This window comes from Triticum aestivum, chromosome 1B (genome assembly GCF_018294505.1).
Source record: "Triticum aestivum cultivar Chinese Spring chromosome 1B, IWGSC CS RefSeq v2.1, whole genome shotgun sequence".
Taxonomy (NCBI): Eukaryota; Viridiplantae; Streptophyta; class Magnoliopsida; order Poales; family Poaceae; genus Triticum; species Triticum aestivum.
Window position 1 is genome coordinate 122,780,490 of NC_057795.1, and position 22,763 is coordinate 122,803,252.

A 22,763-nucleotide genomic window follows, 5' to 3' on the forward strand; every position below is an offset into this window, starting at 1 on the left:
ACAGATTACTACAACGACAGTTGCAGGTACAGGTTTATGCGATGATCATGACGCGAGAGCGATGCTTGCTTGCGTTGAGTTATTCTTCTGCTTCTTTGATCAGGGGATAGGTTCCAGGTTGATAGCCTGGGCTAGCAGGGTGGATGTCGTTTGAGTTTCTGTTTCTGATTCATCTGTAGTCGGATGATGCTCTGATGTATTGTGATGTTGTATTCGTGTGGCATTGTATGCCTTTTGTATGTATCCCCATATATTATGTAATGTTGATGTAATGATATCCACCTTGCAAAAGCGTTTCAATATGCGGGTCTATCCTTGGTGGGACCTTCGAGTTCCTTTTGGATAGGGTCGCATATTGGGCGTGACAAGTTGGTATCAGAGCCTCGACTGGCCCTAGGAGCCCCCTTGAGTGATCGTGTAGTTTGGCCGTTGTTGAGTCTAGAAGAAAACTGTTTTCGGAGTCTAGTTATATCGGAGAGTAGGAATTCTTTTTACTCCTCAGCCCCTTCATTGCTCTGGTGAGGAATCTTGACGTAGGTGTTTTGAATTACTTCTCTTCCCCTTCAAATTTTCTTTAGGTTCACCCAGTTGGTTTTTCCGATCGTTGGTTCTCAGCTCTTTTCATCCGGTGCATTTCTCGTCAAGTTGACTCGAGCCTCTTCATCTTTGAGTTCAATCCTCGGTTGTTTTCCCCATCCTCAGTTGTTTTCTTTCCCACCCGCCCACCCTTTTCTTCTCGATGCCAGAGTTCGTAATCGAGTATCCATTCTACTCGTGCGAAGTCTTTGCTTTCTTTTCTCAATGATTTCAACCGGTGTTTTCTCTTCAAGATACTCGTCGATTTCCCCTTCCAAGTTGCATTGGTTTTTCCCGCCCTCCCACCCCTTTTCTTCCCGGAGTTTGAGTCTCTTTCGAGCATCAATTTCATTTGTGTGGAGCCTCTTCAATCTTCCTTCAATTATTTCAACTGGTGAATTCTCGTCTCGGTCATCATTCTTCATATCTTTTCTTTCCGGTGGATTCAATTCAAGTTTTTCGGGTTGATCATATCCTTTTCCTCGAAGTGTTTTCCTTGCTCGTTTGCATCTCAACATTCAATCATTCCGGAGTGTTCAAGACATCTCAGGAGATTCGTCTGTGTTCGAATTAATTCGAGGTTGTCACCTCATTCAAATATTTCTATTGTTCCGGTGCATCATCTATCTGTTCAACATCCCGTTCCAACGGTGTTTTTCTCTTCAGTGGGCCCTAACCCACAGGTCTTTTTCCAGGATCTTACCTGACTCTTCTAATTCCCCCGGAGTTATTCTCAAATTCTTTTCAAGTGTGACGTAAGAATGGATTCCATCAGTCACATGCCTTTTCCAAGATCGATTTCAAATCATTTTCATGGTTGGCTCAACCTCTCTGCTTTTCATTCTCCCGGAGTATCTCAGTAATTTTGGTGGTGTTTCCCGTCGTCATTTGAAGATCGAAGAAGAGTTTTCCTCTAAATCTTGCCCGTTCTCTCGAAGATTCGTGGTTCTAGTTTCATGCTATCGTCTCGATTATTCCATTTGTCAGATATTTCTTTTCTTAACCATCCAGAGTATGTCAGAAGTTGTTTTTCCCGTTTATTTTCACCGGAGGCCATCATTCTAGCTATCGTTCTCTAATTATCCTGGTGCTTCATTCAAGTGTTCCTTAATCAGCTTATGATCTCCTAGTTCTTTTGCATCTGAATCCCCTCTAGCTTATTTTTTCTTCTAATTCTTCCAGTGATTCAGTCTCTTTCGTCAGTCATTTCCGAATTTTCACGGTGGTTCTTTCAGATTCTATTTCCTTGATTATCATTCAATCCCTTCCTTCGGAGTTTGTTCTTGTGGAATAAATTCTAGTTCCAATGGTTTTTCATCTTTTCTTATCCGGAGTTCAGTTTCCTCGGCCATTTCGTCGGAACCTCCATCGGAATCATCGCAATGCTCATCTTATTCTTTCGTCCTTCATTCTATCTCATCATCCTTTCGTTACCAGAGTTCTTCATGGTGGTTCTTCATGATTTAATTCTTTCTTCAAGAGTTTCATCAATAATTTTGGTGGAGCTCAAGTATCTTCCTTCTTGCATCTCAAAGTGCAATTAATCCTCCATATCCTTTTGAAGTGGAGTTTTGCATTTCTCCGTTCTTCTCAGCTATCCAATCATTTCCGTTTGTGGTAGGTTATCACCTCATAATTTTGAGATGTTATCTATAAGACCACAACAAGCTTATTCTTTCGCTGTTGATTTTCTCAACAACTCCGTTCCACGCTTCCTTCTAAGTTCTTTTCATTCAATTCTTTCAATTCTTCCGGAGGCATTGCATTGTTTATCTCATCAGGTGCCATCCCATCTTGTGAAGTTCGTGTTCTATTCTTTCCTTGTTCAACCGGAGTGCTGCCTAAATTCTTTCAGTCTTATTTGTTTCTTTTCTCGAGTGCTCTCGATTCTTTGCTTCTTCTCTTGAGTTCTTGCTTCACCTCTTCCTTTTTCCCTTCCATCTCGGTCCTAAGATCTCGGGACGAGATCTCTTGTTAGTGGAGGAGTGTTGTAACGCCCCGGATCCGATGCGCCAGGTGTCTGCCAGTTATTCGCCGTCTTTGCCATGTCATGTGCTTGCGTGTTGCATTTTATCATGTCATGATGTGCATTGCATTGCATACGTGTTTGTCTCATGCATCCGAGCATTTTCCCCGTTGTCCATTTTGCAATCCGACGCTCCTATGTCCTTCGGTGTTCCCCTTTCATCTCTCAATGTGAACGGGTGTTAAACTTTCTCGGAATGGACCGAGTCTTGTCAAGTGGCCTTGGTATAGCACCGGTAGACCGCCTGTCAAGTTTCGTGCCATTTGGAGGTCGTTTGGTACTCCAACAGTTAACCGGGTAACCGTAAAGCCCCTCTCTCTTTGCAGCCCAACACCCCTTCCAAACTGGCCCAAAACCCATCTAACTCCCCTCTATGCTCTTGGTCATTCCATCACGATCGCGTGGCCGAAAACCGCACCTCATTTGGACTCTCCTAGCTCCCTCTACCTATATAAACGTCTCCCCCTCTCCATTTTCGGATCTATTTTCCCCCGAAACCCTAATTTTCCCTCTGCGCCGCGCCGGACATGTCCGGACTGGACCGGACACGTCCAGCCACTGTTCCCCGGCGAATCGCCAGCCGCCACGTGGGCGCCGCCGCCGCCCGCCGCCGCCGGCCCGCCAGGGCCCGCGCGGGGCCCTCCCAGCCCGTGTGCCCCGCCGCCCGCGCCCACGCGCACCGCCTCCCGCGCCGGCGCCTGCTCCGCCGCCGAGCGCTCCGCCGCCGCCGCTCGGGCCTCCGCCGCCAGCGCCGCCCGTCCCCGGCCGACCCTGCGCCGCCCCTCGCCGGCTGGCGCTCGCCTCCGCCCCGCGCCCCGCGTCGGCCCCGCGAGGCCGCCCAGCCTCCCGTGCCGCCCTGCCCCTTCGCCCGGCCGCCGGCGCCGCCCGAGCTCGCCGCCGCGCCGGTGCGCCGCCGCGGCCTCCGCCCCGCCGCCCAGTGTCTCCCCGGCCCAGATCCGGCCGAATTCGGGGAAGGAGACCCCGGATCCGTCCATCCCCGGCCTCCTCCCGGCCTCTCCCTCGTCCTCCGGCCACCCTGGCCCCAACTCCGGCGAGACTCCGGCGAGATCCGCCACGGTTGACTTTTCCCCGAGGTCCATTTTCTTCTAAGTCCCGGAATCTGTAGTAATTTTCATGCCATGTTCATGCCATCGTAACTCTACATCCGTAGCCCTGTTTCGTGCGTGTAATATATCAAATTGTTCGCCTCGACGAGTACATCATTTCATTCCATTGCATCATATTCATTTGAGGTCATCTTGATGCCTGAATCATCATCGTAAGTGTGCTTCATAATGTTTTCTGCTGTCTGTTATCAGAACGAGCTCTTTTGTCATTTTTGCCATGATTGATGTGTGCATCCTATGAGGTTGATGTCTTCATGTGTTTTGAACTAGGCTATGTCTTCTTTACAGAGGTTCTTACCATGTATTTTTGTGATCAATGTGGTGACTAGCACAAGCATGCAAACTAGGCTTCGTGTTAATGCTGATTTTAGTTCCTGTTCTGCTGTAATTTTGATGCCATGTAAAGTTGATGCTACAGAGAGATCCATGCATATTTTGAGATACTTCAGTAAGGGTGTTTTGAACAATAGGTTATTTTCTATCCATTCATGCCCTTTGTTGCAATTATGGAGTAGTCTAGCATATCATTTTCGTGCTCTACTTTTGCTTTAAAATGTTTCCTGGCAGACTGTTTACATGTTATTCAATTTGGCCAAGCTTGCTATAGTTGATCCTTGCATGATATGGACTTGTTCTTGACTTGGTTTGTTTCACAAACATGCCTTCTTGATGATGTTATGCTTATCTTGTCATGCAATGACTTGTGGTGAGTTTATCGAGCTTGTTAAGTAGTGTTCCCGCTGTTGCTGTTTTGTTAGGCTGAATCTATTATTTCGTGATGCTATATAAACATGTTGCTACTAATCATTCTATGCATAATCTGGAGATGTTATATAAACATGTTTTGATCTACATGTTATCCTCTATCCATACATCCCCCTGGTTGCATTTATAGGTTGCTTTAGCTTGTTCATATCTTGCTCCAAAGTTGCTTGAAATTGTTGTTGTCAGCCTGTTTACATTAAGTTCACTTGTTCCCATGTGTTTTGCTAGTGCTCCATGCACCCTATAAACTTGCTCTTGCCATGCTCAGCTTCACAAACATGCCTTCTTACTGTTGGGTGCCCTTCCATGCCATGTATTGCTCTGTAGTGAGTTGCACAAGCTCATCTACATGCCTTCATAATTATGTTCCTGCCATGTTTGAATCTGTTTAATAATTTGCTATGTTTACATGGGTGCCATCATATTTTCTGATGCTTTTTGGCTTATGGTCAGTAGGGGACTTTTGATCTAGGCAATTAGTAGATTCATGCCATGCCTTTGTTTGCTATTATAAGTTCCTGTAACATGTTGTTTGATAGCTCTGAACATTGCATCGTGATGTTATTTTCTGCAAAGTCTGAAATTGTTATAACTTGCAATCTTACCATGTGTGTTTGAGCATGTTCTAGTGATTTCTAGAGATAGCTCAGTGTTCATGTTTTGTAATGATTTACCTGTACATCATGTCCATGCCTTTTTTATTATGTTGGGGTGCTGTAGCTTATTGTTTTGGTGCTTGCAATATGCCTAGTCGCTGTTTTGGACAGCTTGTCCTTTAAACTTGTATAGTGTGCATGTGTTGAACCGTTGCTCCGTTTTGAGTGTGCTTTATATGAATCTTGCTTGATTTTGCATGTAGATTCATATTATCATGTTGCATCCATGTTTTGAGGTGTTTGCTTGATGTTTGTATGCATTTTGCATCAATGCCATGTTTAACTTGTTTTGCTCATATCTTCTAGGCCGTAGCCCCGAACTAAATGAACTTTATATGTAACTTGACTAGAATTTCGTGTAGATCCTCTTGGTGCATTTTAACTTGCTGTTTAACAACTTGAACATAATGTTTATTCAGATCTGTACCAATTTCGAAATATGCATATGAGGACTTACCGGAATTGTTATATGTTGTTCCTGGCCTCATTTAAACTTGCCTTGATGTGTTGCTCTTGTTTGCATCATCTCTTGCCATGAATAGCTTCATGTAGCTTGGTCATGCATCATGCTTGTTGTGCATCATGTCTTGTTCATGTGTGGTGTCTTTACCATGTTATGTGCTTCTTTTCGATAGTTCCTGTTTCGTTGCGATCGTGAGGATTCATTCGCCTCCGCTTGGTTCGGCTTCATCTGTTCGTCTTCTTCATGGACTCGTTCTTCTTCCTTGCGGGATTTCAGGCAAGATGACCGCTACCCTGGATCTCACTACTATCATTGCTATGCTAGTTGCTTCGTTCTGTCGCTATGCTGCGTTACCTATTACCAGTTTATCAAGCCATCCCATATTGCCATGAACCTCTAACCTTTGACACCTTTCCTATGCAAACCGTTGTTTGGCTATGTTACCGCTTTGCTCAGCCCTCTTATAGCGTTGCTAGTTGCAGGTGAAGTTGAAGATTGCTCCATGGTGGACAGGATTTTGATTGGGATATCACAATATCTCTTATATTTTTAATGCATCTATATACTTGGTAAAGGGTGGAAGACTCGGCGTTTTGCCTAGTGTTTTGTTCCACTCTTGCCGCCCTAGTTTCCGTCATACCGGTGTTATGTTCCTGGATTTTGCGTTCCTTACGCGGTCGGGTGATTTATGGGACCCCCTTGACAGTTCGCTTTGAATAAAACTCCTCCAGCAAGGCCCAACCTTGGTTTTACCATTTGCCTCACCACCACCTATCCCTTTTCCCTTGGGTCGGCCAACCCGAGGGTCATCTTTATTTTAGCCCCCCCGGGCCAGTGCTTGTCTAAGTGTTGGTCCGAACCGAGCGATGTCCGGCGCCCCCTGGGCAACCAGGGTCTATGCCAACCCGACGTCTTGCTCATCCGGTGTGCCCTGAGAACGAGATATGTGCAGCTCCTATCGAGATTTGTCGGCACAGCGGGAGGCTTTGCTGGTCTTGTTTTACCATTGTCGAAATGTCTTGTAAACCAGGATTCCGAGTCTGATCGGGTCTTCCTGGGAGAAGGTCTATTCCTTCGTTGATCGCGAGAGCTTGTCATGGGCTAAGTTGGGACACCCCTGCAGGGTATAATCTTTCGAAAGCCGTGCCTGCGGTTATAGGCAGATGGGAATTTGTTAATGTCCGGTTGTAGATAACTTGACACCAGATCCGAATTAAAACGCATCAACCACGTGTGTAGCCGTGATGGTCTCTTCTCGGCGGAGTCCGGGAAGTGAACACGGTTTCTGGGTTATGTTTGACGTAAGTAGGAGTTCAGGATCACTTCTTGATCATTGCTAGATTCACGACCGTTCTGCTTGCTCTCTTCTCGCTCTTATTTGCGTATGTTAGCCACCATATATGCTTAGTTGCTGCTGCAGCCTCACCACTTTACCCCTTCCTTTCCCTTTAAGCTTTGCTAGTCTTGATACCCATGGTAATGGGATTGCTGATTCCTCGTGGCTCACAGATTACTACAACAACAGTTGCAGGTACAGGTTTATGCGATGATCATGACGCGATAGCGATGCTTGCTTGCGTTGAGTTATTCTTCTGCTTCTTCGATCAGGGGATAGGTTCCAGGTCGGCAGCCTGGGCTAGCAGGGTGGATGTCGTTTAAGTTTCTGTTTGTGATTCATCTGTAGTCGGATGATGCTCTGATGTATTGTGATGTTGTATTCGTGTGGCATTGTATGCCTTTTGTATGTATCCCCATATATTATGTAATGTTGATGTAATGATATCCACCTTGCAAAAGCGTTTCAATATGCGGGTCTATCCTTGGTGGGACCTTCGAGTTCCTTTTGGATAGGGTCGCATATTGGGCGTGACAGGGGGGGTAGAGTAACTAGTGTTCATGCATGCATTGGTAAACTCATTTTTTTGTGAAGAACGACAATGTTAGTTGAGTACTTTTGCATACTTCAAAAACTATTCCACCGCCTCTACTATCTTGCTAAGAGTAGGTGACATTTTTGAATCGAGCCCTTTAAACTAGAAGGCAGGTAGTAGTACTCTAATAGCTAACCTTGTTGTGATGACAAGATAGGACATGGCACGCACCTGGATGGAGGAACTAGTCTACATTGTGTATTTAAGTTTTGTCTAAAGTCAATGTACCTCTACTTTCACCGAACTTACAGAAAAATGTATCAACATTCACAATGTCAAATCAATATTTTTACACTCATTATAAAATGTAGTTCTTATACTCATTATAATCAGTATTGTAGATATTGATATTTTTAGTTTAAATTTGGTCAAATACTTTGCAAACGGTTGACGGGAGTAAAAAGGACCAGAGGGAGTATCATGCATGCGGAGTAGGCAAAAAACATTGCTCATTTATATCCGGTCGAAGTCTCAAAGGGCGTGACCGCACGAGGGAGGTGAAGGTCGTGGGAGGCGCAATGGTTGATGGAATTAAGTGAAGTTACATCCACGCGCCGGCATGGCATGCTAACAAGCAGAAGCTATACTGCCAGGCCTACTATATGGGTCTAGTAGACATGACATCTAGTGGGTCCCACATAGTTCTCGAGAACTCTTTGGGGGCTTGCAGCAGTTTATCCATCGGGCAAGCCAGCAACCCCATGCCGTTCGCACGCCCTACTCGTCCCCGTCTTCTACCTTACAACAGTTCGCTCCCAGTCGTCCTGTCCTTTCACATTAGTTCGCTCCTGGTTTTTTTTGCGGGGTACAACAGTTCAACTTCTCCCAACCCTCCTCCAAAATCCGTGGCCTCCCAAATCTCCATGGTCGCTGCTGAGTACCAGGTTAGAGCCATCACCGGCAATGAGTTCATCGTCATCTACACACGTGGATCCACGACGGTGAAAGCATGGCTTGCTCGCTTCCTACGCATGTTCAACAGTTCAACGGATGAGTGGGTCGCTGGGCTAGATGTTGAGTACACCACAGTCCTGGAAAGAGAGAAGTTTCTAAAGGAGGCAGAGAGGAAGAAGCCCTCCATGATCCTGGTTTGCGTACATAACGTTTGCTTGGTCTACCACATATGCCATGCCGACGTTGAGTGCCAGGATTTTAAGAACTTCCTCAAGGACAAAAGAGTGAAATTCGTTACTGTAAGCTTTAAGAACGATAGGGATGTCCTGCGTCGGATAGGTTTCGTTGTAGGCCAGCCCTTCGATCTCCAGAAGGCAAGCCTGGTTTCCTCCTCTGAACCTTCAATGCTGACCCTGGCAGCAGCCATGATTGATCCTTCGTACGCTAAACTGAAGAAACCTCATCACGAGTTTCATCATGCATGGGAGTCGAAGACATTAGATGAATATCACATCCTATACGCAGCAATGGATGCCTACCTTTGTTTAAATATCTACAAGAGTTGGATGAAGAAGCAGAGCCCAGTGTCCGGTTCAAGCAAAGAAGCGTCGGCGAAGAGGAAGAGGAAGAGGGACGAGGACGAAGTCGAGGACATGGACTCGGACTCCGAGTAGGTGGCAGTGCTGTCGCTCATGCTGGTTCTACTGCAGTGTCAAGCGGACTAGTTGCTTAGTTTATTTTCAAGGGTGTATTGTGCTGAGGCCCCAGCATAACTATGTTTATGTTCTTTCTCGTTATTTGAACTCTTTAGTACGTATAGTAGTACTAGTACTATGTCTTACTACTGTTCTTCTTGCGGTTGGTACTACTCCTTGTATCTTCGTGTTCCTACTGTACTTAATACATTTTTACTAGTAGTATAATTTGGGTCAGTCGATTTGTGAAAGAAGTTCAACGGAGCGAAGTAAGAAGACAACAGAAGAGGTGGAAGAAGCCCTTCTAGCCATCCATGTTGCATCAAACGGCTCACAAGAGTCGACTGACCCAAATTGCTCCTTCAGATTGCAGGATCCACGTGGCATTCAAGGTCTCGAAGGTAGATTCCACGTCCGCACCCGGTTTGCGGGCTCGACACGCGTGCGACCGGCTTCCGCTGCGATAGCCACCATGCGCGCCTCCTCCGCGCAGGCGGAGACGATAATGACATGCTAGTTCCTCCTCGCCAGCGTGCTGGAGCACGCGCTCGTCCTCCTCTTCATATGTTGCGTGCATAGACGTGGCTCCACCAGCTGCTCGCATGCTTGGCAACGCGGCGGCATCGCGAGGAGGGACTGAAGACGACGTGAGCGGGCGAGCCTTCGGCTTCATGGCACAAGGATGGCAACGACACAGTGGTGAGGGGCGAGAAATTGTTGGTCGGAGCAGGCGGGCGCCGGCATGCACAACGGCAGCGGCATATTGATGAGTGCGCATATGGGAGCTTACTTTAGTTTTATATAAGGTTGGTCAAACTAAAAAGAAAACCGTACTAGTACACGTAAACATTAGACTTAGGCAGCGCTTTTATTAGTTAGTACCATAACCATGATACGGAATCCTGTGCAAGCGCGTGAACCGCGGCCGCGCGGTCGATCGAACTGTGCGTCACTGTGTCGCGCTTGAAGGACATCCACCGAACCTTTTTGTGTGTGTGAAAACAATCCCCGAATATTACTCAACTTTTTTTCCTGGAAAAGTTCTTGATGCTGCAATATTTCTATATATTTGAATTTAGCTCCAGTTCGTGTTTATTTGGATTTGGACGTTTTAGGTGCGCCCTGGTTTTTTTAATACTGATTTTGTGTGTGTGGCTGAGAGAGAACGTGTGTATGTGTCCATATGTGTGTTGTGGCGAAAGGGCAATGTGGAGATGGTGTGCGTGTGATACAGACATAGAGAGGTGTGAATGTGCAAATGATCATGCATGAGTGAGACATACACAGATGCCGATACGTTGTGTATACATCAGAGAATAGTCTTCTAGTTTACTTGTGTGTGTGTGTGAGAGAGAGAGAGGAGCATCTGTAACACAACAACCATCTCTCTCGATTCATTCGTCCCTCGCACGATCGCATGTAACACATGCATCAACGCGCACATTTTGACACCCTCACCCGGCCCTGCCCACCTCAAGGCCCGCACAATCTCTTCATGAATACCCATTTCTCTCCTTAGGTTTGTTTTCTCTCAATATCTGACACACACACACACACACACACAGAGAGAGAGAGAGACAGAGAGACACACAGCACAACACAAACACACACCCTCCCCCGACCACACAGTTCATCCCCATCCAAGGTTATAGGCGACCACTCTCGCTTGTGCTTATTTGCACCCCAACATGCAAAACACCTCAATCTTCAAAGAGGGCATCGAGGAGATTGAAGACAGCGACCACACCGTGCTAGAGAATGCGGGGCCATTTGGAAGCAGGATGATGTGACGACGGATGACTGACTCATCCCCCACCCTCTCTCTCTCTCTCTCTCTCTCGCACAAAATTACCAATCCCTCTCTCCCCCGCACAAAATTATCAATCCCTCAACCCACGAGATCCTTCCCCTCTCGTCCATGTTTTTCCAGCTCTCTCATCAAACATGTTATCTCTTCTCCTTCCACGTATACAGAATCCGGATGCACACGCATCTCACGTATATTACATGTCTCCATCTTTCTCACAAACCTAACTTCTTCCTCTCTCTTTCTCTCTCGATCTCTCTCTTTCTCTATCTTGTTAGGTTTTTCTCCTACTCTCTCGTCCACATACATACAATCTTCCTGCCCTATCTGCTCCATCTTCACAAGCTCTCTCTGCACGTTTCATTCACACATTGGGATATGTTCAAAATGTTGCTTCTATAATGGTTGATGTAGAGTTATGGTTGGCTTTGTTGCATCCTACAAAGTAATAACTATGAAATGCATTTAGATTCTCATTTGACTGGGATTATGTGAGTTTGAGCATGTTGTGAAGTACTATAGACCTTGTATACATCTTGCAATTCAACAATAATTGTAACTATTGAATTGTATAGAGCATTACATTTGAAGTCAATAGCCTAATATATTTATTTCACAATTTCAACAAATGATTAGTTCACTACAAACTAAGAAAACAAATGTGTACTCCCTCCGTTTTTATTTAAGTCCGCGTATTAGCATTGGTCAAACTCAAGTTTTGTAAATTCTCAGAAAGCTTATAACAAAAAATATTAACATATACAATAACAAATAAATACCATTAGATTCATTATTGAATGTACTTTCACATCATACATATTTGTTATGGTAAATGTTTATATTTTTCTATAAACTTGGTCAAACTTTAGGAAGTTTGACTTCGGTCAAACCTAATATGCAGAGTTTACTACTACTACTACTCGCTAGTTGCTTAGCCGAATCACTCAACACGCCACACGGGGAGTTCAGTGTCACAAAATTTTGAGGTCGGCGGGAAAATCTCCCGCGACCCTGATTCGAGTAGTGGGAAGTTACCATCATAGCCTTCGGAACAGGCCTACGGATGACGCTTGGGAGGCGGTTGTTTTCGTAACTTCAGGTTCACCCTACCCAGCCAACCCCACCCCAGCACCCAGAGTAGTACACCTGAATACTCCCCATTTTCTATTCCCGTCGCAAAATAGACTTCTCCATGGCACTGCAGCCTTCGTGCTCCTCCCCTTTACATCGGCGCACTCGTCTACTGCAACGCATTTGCCTCATCAACGACCTCGTACGCCGCACTGTAGCCGGTCCACCATTGTCGTCATACACGGAGCCTCTTCCCCGGCATCATCTTCCACAATCTCGGATCTTCTTCCCGGAAGCCGACGCCAAGCGCAGAAGCACCACCATCATGGACAATGAACTGACTCCCGTTGCCGATGATGACTCACAGAGGCCGTCGCGACCATCGTTCTCCTCCTAGATTGGTAATGTGTGTATTGAATCACTTAGCAGTACATGTGCAGTTCCAATTTTGTTCATACCTACCCTTCAAATTTCTTGGGTGCTATTGTTCCCGTAAAAGTAATTGTTATAGCCTCCATTATCCAACAAAATATCAGCTTGTAATTGTGCGTTACTCCTGTATCGCGCTGTGCTTGGGTAGGTTTTTCATCTGCAACCAGTAGTGTGGAAAATGATGGAAAGTTTTTTAGAACTAGCAAGATGCCCATGCATTGCACGCATCAAGATGCATTTGTATGAGTAGTTTATCTTGCGGGAGAAAAGGATGAACGAGCGAAGGCCTTATTTGCAAATCTGGAGAGGGTTATGGGTATCTTTTTGCAAAATTCCCATTGTTTCCTTCCTATCTATCAGATATAAATCGGACGGCCTATATTGCAGGATGGCAGGCACACCATCATCACCAACTCTGTTTTTTTATCAAAAAAAGTATAGAGGAAAAAAGTAGACAATAGAGAAGTAGAGATAAATATAAAATATTAAATATAAAATAAATATAACAATAGAGAAGAGAGTAGAGATAGCAGAGACGTCAGGAAAGGATCGCGCGCACGCGGGAAAAAGCAGCCGGGCGTGCGCTAGTTTTGGCGCGCGGCGTCCGGCGCGCTTCTCTTATAAAATCCAACGCCCTCCCACTGCTCCATGCCTTGCCACCGCTCTCTCCCCGCTTAGTGCCTCGCCACCGCTCTCTCCCCACTCTTTCTTGCCTTGCCACCGCCGCGCCACCATGCCGCCGCGTCGCCGGGAAACTTGGGGATACCGCGGCGTCCATGTGTGCCCCTCCGGCGGCTTCTTCGCTGAGATCCGGTTCCGCGGGATGCGCCTCGGCCTCGGCAATTTTGACGCCGCCAACGAGGCCGCCCGTACATACGACGTGGTGGCGTGGCGCCTCCGGTGGCCTCATAGAACATTGAACTTCCCCAACGTGCCAACGTGAGAGCGGGCGCAGGAGCTCGCGCCTCTGCCACGGCTTAGCACCGACGAGGATTGTCGCGACAACCGGAGGCGGGAGCACCGTCTCGGCATCGCTGATATGGACGAGGAAGCCTTGGCGCTGTGGCGCCAACTCTTCCTGCAGGACATCATCAACGAGCGCAAGTTCTACGCGCAAAGGAGGGCAGAGAGGGATAAGAGGAGGGCGGAGCGAGCCGCCTATCGCGAGGACAAGCGTAGGTGAAAAGCGGACGCTCATTTCAACATGAGGCTAGGAGCAGCGTCGCCCTGGGAATCCGATGACGATCGGTATCTTCACGCCTATAGTTAGACGTCGGAGGAGGACATCACCGAGGAGGAGTCTGACGACGAGGAGTAGTTGAATTATCTTTTTTATCTATCTATGCTGAGAACCATCCTCTACTCTCTAGTCTCTACTCTCTATCTCTACTTCTCGATCTCAGCACTGTAAACGCTTTTTTAAAGCGCTGCGCATTGTGATTCTATTGGAGATGCTCTAACATGGCAAACGAGTGCTTTAATGTTGCCCAGAAGATGCGCGAGTATTACTAGTAGTATATTTTTCTTGCCATATTGAGATTTTAAAACCACGAGTGCGAACATGCAGAGGAGCAATGAAGACCAAACACGGGATATTGGGGACATCTTCAAGGAGCGTGGAAAGTTAAAGAGGAGCTGCACCGAACCTGTAAAACAAGGTTTGGTAAGTAATACCCTATCAATTACTTTCGTTTAGCCTCATGTTCTTCGATGTGTATATGTTGTAGTTTCTGTTTCTCTTAAGCCTGGTGTTCTTCGATGTGTAATAAGAAGAGTCTTAATCATCCTAATGCTTTCGTTTTTAGCTTGATGTAGGAAGTGGGTGTTCTCACCTTGTAGTCTGTTTTTATATTTCTTTTTCCTTTTGAATTCACTTCTCCGAGTTCTGTTTATCTGGCTTCTAAGGATCTGGGTTGCTCTGAGTATTGATCTAAAAAAGAAGTAACTTCATGTCAGGATGCAGTTCCTGCGAGGAGGGAAGTATGGTCAACCTCGAGATCATGTTTCCAAAATGAGGCTGGATTACACACAAGGTGTCAGTTCCCTAATGATGCTGGATTAGACACAAGGTGCAAATTCCCAAATGATGCTGGATTACACACAAGCCATGTGGAGTCGTCAGTTGTTCGTGTCCTCGTGGCTCTAGTAAAGGCTGAAAGAAAGCATGCATCAGCCCTTGAGAATGTAGTTGAGTTCTTGAAGAAGCGAAAAGAGCAATCAGATGCTCTCTTCACCCAAGCCAAAGAAGAGATGGAAGAAGCCAGAAATAAGCTAGCAGAGGCAGACCAGGCTAGGTGTCTCCTGCTATCTAAAACTATTGTCAATACAAAATTTCCTTCATAATAGCTGCGTTCAAATGTTTATCCAGTCGGCGTGCCTGTTGTGATGTCCGTGCATCTACTGATGTGGCACAATATATATATTTTTTGGTCGTGTAATAACAACAACTACTTTCCAAACAATAATAGACGACACATTGGACATGGTATAGTTCACGCGCAAGCCCGACATTCCAAGTTCAACTTCCACATCAAACTCATGTTCACAGATATCTGCACATTCATACATAATGTCCACAACCATGATTCACTTCAAAGCCAAAAAAATGTGAGGAGAGTTATAAATAAAGAAAAACCTCTTCTAGTTCCTGCTACCAGTGCGAGCACAACAAGTCAAGACCATGCGTAAATTAATTATATTTTAGTCATTTTTTGTGTTCTAAAATGCCTGCCGGCTCGCGAAAGGACGTGTTGCCGGCACACACGCGGATTCAACGAAGGCAGGCGGGGCAGTCTTAAGCTGGTTGCACGCCGCGAGGAGGCGTGCTCAGCGGGGCATACAGCGAGTGGGGCCCTCTTCGCCGGCGTGCCGGTTCAATGCCTGCGCTATGAGAGATCGCGTCCGTGTCAGAGCAATCACTCCCTCCAGTCCTTTTTTGTTTGGGTATAACAAAATCTCGTTTTCCATTCACATTTTACAAGTAAAATTCATGGACAAACTTTGACCCAAAATACGATGGGGACTAGTAAACCAGAATGGAGGTAGTAGTTTTTTTTAATTAAAGAAGGGTTTCCCCTTCCGATTTTCATTACTGAAAACCAGCATCTAAATCTAAACCATAGTATTTGCCCTAGAACTACCAGGTTCAACATCTCGCAACATAAACCCATACAACCATACACCAAGGAGGTACGTAGTACTATGAATTCCATTTTCGCTCCATACCAATTGTTCTAAAAACTACTTAGTACTTATAACGCGCCATTGAAAATCGGAACTCTTAACCCCGCTAAAAATGATATTTTAAATGTGGCTACTCGATTTGTGGCAATTGGCGAGCCACCGCGCTCCAAGTCGTTCACCTGTGGTCCCGACCATCAACTCGTACGGATCAAATTATCACGCGAGCTGACTATTCCTACAAAGGTGCTCCACCACGTACCCGGTACCCGCGAATGTAGCAATTGTGCACCTAGGGTTTTAGGGTTTATTTGTTAACATTGCCTTTATGTAACACTCATGTGTGCGAGACAGCGAGAGGCCGACTGCGTGCATGCGCCTCTTCTCTTCGTATATGTGCTCCACCATTTGTCTATTGTCCAAAAAATTATAATAACTACTAGGAATGTGCCAATGCGTTGCCACACGATCAAAGTAGATTAATACATATTAACCGATTTGATAGAAAAAAAAGTCTAGTTTTGAAATACGTAGATCACTAAAAATATGTTATATTTCACTCAAAATATATCCCTTTGGCGGTTTTGATGAGATAAGGGAGGAATGTTGTTAGTTTCAAGATTCGAGAAGTGGTATATGTCTAATTTCTACTCTTACTAGCAAGATGCCCGTGCATTGCACGGGACATCAAGATCTTGTGGGAGAAAAGGATGAACGAGGGAAGGCCTTATCTGCAAATGTGGTGAGGAGTGCGGGTAAATTGCCATATTTTCCTTCCTATCCGTCAGATATAAATTGGACGATCTACATTGCAGGATGGCAGGCCCACCATCATCACCAACTCTGTTTTTTATCCCTACTCTTATAAAAAGCATTGTCGGTGATGATCGTGTGCTTGCCGTCCTGCAATGTAGGTCGTCCGATCTATATCTGATGGATAGGAAGGAAACTATGGCAATTTTGCAAAAATATACCCACACCCCTCTCCACATTTGCAAATAAGGCCTTCCCTCGTTCATCCTTTTCCCCACAAGATAAACTACTCATACAAATGCATCTTGATGTTCCATGCAACGCATGGGCATCTTGCTAGTTGTTGCAAAGAGCCCATGTGTGTGAGAGAGAGGGAGAGTGGAGGAGGACGGAGTGCATGTGTGACAAAGACAAAAGGAGTGTGTGTGCGATAGGTATCAGCTTAAAATGAGGCGATAGTGTGTGTGTGCACGATTGAGAGGGCATGTCTCAAGAAGGGAAGAAGATACAAGGAGCGGGAGAGAAACATGTATGCAATAGTGGAAGCACGAGTGTGCGGGTGTATAAACCTATCTAGAGGCTAGTCGATAAATGTTTGTGAGAGAAATATGAGCCGGGGTGCGAAAGCGAGAGTTTTGTGTGTGAGAGAGAGAGACGGTAGTCGGGAAGGGGAGTGGAAGCAAGAGTTGTGTGTGTGTCTGTGAGAGAGAGAGGGGGGTTGTTTGATCGGTAAACAAATGAATAATGGCAGTCTGGGATGGAGACGAAAAGGAGACCGCAAAAAATGTTGTGTCTACAGGAGAGAGAGAGAGAGAGAGTAATTTTAGTGGTATGAGTCATATGCAGAGACATATAGGGTGTGTGAGAGAATCCCGTAGAGATAAAGACAAAGTGAAAGACGAGTGGAGACTGTGTGTGTGGCGGTGAAAAAGAAAGCTTAGGTACCGAGTGATACCAGAGAACAGTAGAGATGTGAGAGATAAGGAAAACCGTGTAATGTATAATGATAGGGAGAGTGTGACACTTCTCAAGGGAGACGTCGAGAGACCATGTTTGCGAGGATAGGAGAAACATGAAGTGAGATTGCGGGTGAGCTGGAGAAAAGAGAGTGATAGCTACATGAAGGAGCATGCATGCGAGAGAGATGGGCGTGAAAGGAGTGAACATAAAAGGGATTCAAATATTTGAATTCGAGATGATGATACATGTAATCCATACCAGAACCAAAATTGATCTACCAAACATGCATACTCATATGAATTCACGCACATCTATGTTATTTAATATGTAGATATTACTTATCTATACATTTTAGTATAACATAATTTGGTTAAATTTTTTTGAATTCAACCTTAAGATTTTGAGATCATTGTATTTGTAAATCATATTATACATATAAAGGAGCAGAATTCTTTGTTGTGCTTTTGAAAGCATATATAATAAAAATGATGTATATAGAATTTAATTCCAATTGAAAATGGATCCCGCCCGAAAAAATAGAATACAAACGGGATTGGAATTGAGTTGGCACGGTAAACGTGCACTCTGCAAAATTTGAACGAAGCGGGGAAAGTCGCAGTAACCGCCCAAAATAAAAATCCACGAGTTCGAAATTACTACTACCTATCCCTGCCATGCAAAGCCTATCTGCTGGATTTCTATAGGTTTCGATAGGGGTAGGTTTGTAATTTCACCCAAACGTGATGTAACCGCCTCTCACCCGGATTCATACACGGTGGGCGCCAAAACACGGTTTGTCCTCGGCCGAAATCGATTCCCTCCACGATTCAAATTCATACACGGTGGGCACCAAAAACAAACTCTTGTCGGCAAATATTCGGTGTATGCGAGATTACTGTCCTATCCCCAACCGACTAATATTGCTATGATGTAGGAAATTTGAAACGGGGGCTAAGTTTGTAAATTTCCTCCCATTTGAGACAAGCGCGCCCTGAATACATGGTTCCCCCTTCCTCTCTACCTCCCTTTTCCTCATTCGTACTCCGTGGGCGCCAAAACACCCTCTCCACCCCACCCTCCTCCGTCAGCCGCCGTCCGCCACCCCATCCACCGCCGTCCTCCTCCACCATGCCGGAGCTGATACCCCAACGCCGTCGTCCATTACAAGAGATCGACCTCTCTCATCCACGACTTCGGACCGAGATCCTTACAACCCGTCCTCTCGCTTCATCCCCGCCGTCGTCCACCTTGTCGGCGCTGCTCCTACGACCGTCTCATCCACCGCGCCCCGCTGCCACCGTCTACCCTCCTAGATCTGCTTCCACGTCGCCGACAGCCATGACTACCGCAGCACCGTCAAATTCTCAGTAGATGCATACACGGCGCCGCACCAGAGGCGGTACTCTTTCGTATCTACTCAACTTATTTATCGCAGCAAGAAAATAGATCGCCACTGCTTTACTCTGATTTCTTGTCTTGGTTGCGAAGTTGCCTTTGTCCATTTTGCACCTTCAGATCAGCCATGGCATGCTCAACACTATACTCCCAATGCTTATGGTTTTCCCCTTTTATATTCCACACTAGTTAAATCATAGTAGACTAAATTTCAACATTGGGTCAGTCGATTTTTTAGAGCTCGCCGGAGTTTGCCAGTGCGAACGAAGGGGCTCGGGTGGTTGTGGGGCCTCGCCGAACGAAGAAAACTCGACGCGGGTGGGGGTTGGGGCGGGGTGGGGGTGGGGGTGGCATAGGAACACATGCGGTGGTTCGGCCGGCGGCCCGTGCGGTGTTCTGTATGGGAAGAATCAGAGACAAGGAAGAAGAAGGGTTAGGAGACGTAGGATATTCATCAAACCGCCTGAAATGGTCGAGAGACAGCTGGGAGTTGCATTCTTAATGCGCTCTGGTTCATCATGTGTGGGCACTGCGCAACCAACATTTTATTATCCAAAATCTGCTTGCTCTTCTTTACCATGTTCCTCTTCCGTTCTTCTTTAGTATGTACTCTCTCCGTTCCTAAATACAAGTCTTTATAAAGATTCCACCATGGACTACATATGGAGCAAAATGAGTGAATCTACACTCTAAAATGTATCTGGATACATCTGTATCTGATCCATAGTGGAAATCTCTACCAAGACTTATATTTTGGAATGGAGGGAGTATGATAATAGTACAGTATGTTCCTTGTACTAAAGATGAGCAGGGACATTTGCAGTGTAGAGGTCTATACGATCTGTTGTGATGGACACTTTGAGCCTCTTTGATTTGTAGGATTTTGTAAACATATGAATAGGATTTGTAGTGACCTGCCCACTTGAATCCTATAAGAATAGCAAAGAAATGCGGGGAGCTGTGTCGCCTTTGAGAGTTACACTGATATTAACAGTACCGCACCTTTAGTTGAAGAGAACTGGTATCCGAAGCCTTTCTAGCCGTACCGGTAGTACTAGCACATATATTCCAGCAAGTTCCACTTTGCTGATTTTACTCTGATGCTTATGGTTTCCCCATTATATCTACGCTATGATCTGTGTAGCTGCTTTGTGTCACACTAGCAGCAGTCCACTCTTGAAGCTAAACACTGCAATGACTTAAAAATTGGCACCAAGGCATTGACTGCCATTCTGGATGCAATGAAACTCATACGCTCCCCACCTGTTGATTCTTGTTCAGAATATGATCCTAATGACTATTCTAACCTCGAGGAGTCAAAGGCAGATGGCCTGTCCTGTTCACCCATCAAGGTGCCTGTTCAAATTTGGCAAGGTTTTATTGATTGCACGTATCTTGCATATGTTGTCTTGCATTTCTTCTACTTTGTTGCACCGCCATCTGCTTAGTTTACTCATCATATATGTTGACATGCCATGTCCATCCATTATCAATACATATTCCATCTGTCGTCATACCATGTTTTTTCGCTCAAATGTTGTTCTTGTGCATCAGACATCAAAAAGGAAGAGGGTGATTGCCAAACCTGAAGGAGCACCAGCAAAGTCCTTGAAAAACATGGTGGTGCTGGAGAAATCAGACAACACCCCACTTATATTGGTTGTACAACCAGGGACACAAAACATAGGACCGACTCCAGCAGACTGTACCCATACTTCACTGGCCACACTACTAGCCCCACCACTCAGGACCTGCACTCCAGCAAAAGGTATACTGGTTGCATTTGCCACAGCACAAGCCGTACCATAGAAAAATCCCACTCCAGCAAAAAGTACAGCAAGTCCACCGGCTGAAGACCTATCCCAACTGCAGAGACAGCCAATTCCTGCAGATTGGAACCCCATTCCATTTATTCCCAGTTTAAAAGACAATGCTTTCAATGTTGTTAGGGACTACATGCATATATTCCCATCATGGGAAGATTATAGTGAAGACAAACACCATTTTCACATCTTCCTGTCCAACTTACGTGTAAGTGCTATTATTCATGGTTATTATTTTCCTTTTTTGTGCTGATTGAACACATCAATGATTTACATTACATTGTTGTAACTAGGCGAGGGTCAATCTGGATAGTCATGACGAGCAAATCTTGCTTGTGCTTTTCAAGGAAGCATTGCAGCAGTATCGGTGTTACCTAAGGAAATAACACTTTGATGGCAAGTCTATAAACGAATTTCTGATGAAGTCTCCTGTGCTAAATTTAGAAGACAACGAATGGAAAAACCTTGTTATGCACTGGTCTCGTTCCCAGGATGAGGTACTGTCTATGAAATCACATGACAATTTGAACTTCTACTTTTCCGCATGTGCCTTACGGATCTTTTTTGCAAGAAATCTGCTCGAAGAAGAATTCTGGTTTGAAAAGAACGACAGGATATTGCAAATATGCTGCCCACTACTTTGCTCTTATTAGTACCTGTTGTCCTGTATCACTATACTTGCATACATACCTGGTTCATTATGTGACAGCAGTATGCATGATAGCTTGCTTATCAATTGTTCGCTCCAAATTATCTGATATGTATGAATGGTTACATTAGTGTAGAATATATCCAATGCCAATGAATTTTTTAGCTCTGCATTGTTCTTGTAAGTACATGTTGTCCTTTATCAGTGTACTTATATTGACTGGTAGTTGTTCATGTACCATCACTCAGCAGCTTATTTTCCTTTGTCGTCCACTTTCTACACACCAGATCTATATCTCTTACCATAAGGTTGGTACCGAAGTAGTTTAGCTGTGCACTACTCTTGGCTGTACCTTTTGCCTGTATCGCTGCACTTACATTTATAGCTACTTGGTTATGTAGCATCACACTTCATCTTATCTTAAATATTCTCCATTTTTTGTATATTATCACATCTATATTTACTCTTAACAAAATGTAGAATAAAGGCAATGCTTATGAAGAAGATTCTGTGGTAAACTTCTTGAATTGCCCCCCCCCCCATCAGCATGGACAAGGGCTTTATAGAGCCTATCTTCACCAATAATGTAAGTTTGTCCTTCTCAAGCCTTCAAACTTTGTTGTGTATGTTTTGTTAGGCATGACTGCAACAACTGTTTATTTTTAGTGTTTGCATCAAATTGCATGTTTAAAGTTTATTATGTAGGTCATAAACAAAAGTTTGCCCTTCTCAATTTAAGTTTTCAGTTGTACAGCCAAGTTCCTTCTTTATACCATGTAAATTAAACTATACAGAGCAAGTGATCTTCTTTTGCACTGCATGTATGCTTCTATTCTTCATCCGTAATCCAGTGGTGTGGTGAACCTACCCACTACAGCACAATGTCATATTTTGCAATGTCTTAACTATGAACAATGTCATATCATTCTACTATTATTTAAACCATCTCTTTATTTGCCAATCTAAAATGGGATAAATTGACAGCACACTAACTATTGATACTTATGAGTTCTTGATCTGTAATCCAGGGGTGTCGTGAAGCTGCCAACTCCTTCACAATGTCATTTCCTGCCATGTCTTGACCTGAACTATACCATATTGTAATAATGCAATTTTAAAATGTGTCACTTTTTTCGTCAGTAAGAAATGTGATGAATTGTCAGCACTGATACTTTTATGTGCAAAACCTGTCATATGTCTGCTTGTTTATCTTTCAGAGTGAGGAAGATATAAGTGTTGAACAAGCGCAGTCTCATCAGCTTGCTCGGCTGCTTGCGCTGTAGCCCCCCAGCAGGGCTAACCTTTCTTGAACTCTATTGAAGTGCTGTCGGGTTTGTATATTATTTTGTCGGCATGTTTATTTTGCACTGGTGGCGATCTTTGATGCCTAGTGTATGTAATCTGCTGTCTGCTTATGCTTTATTATCATAGTGGCGAACTTTGATGCCCAGTGGATGTAATATGTCATAATTTATTTATTGTATAGTCTAGGTTTTTTCTTATTCACGATGCTGCAGTTATTTTACTGTAATATATATCCTGTCTTCGCAGTAAACCGGC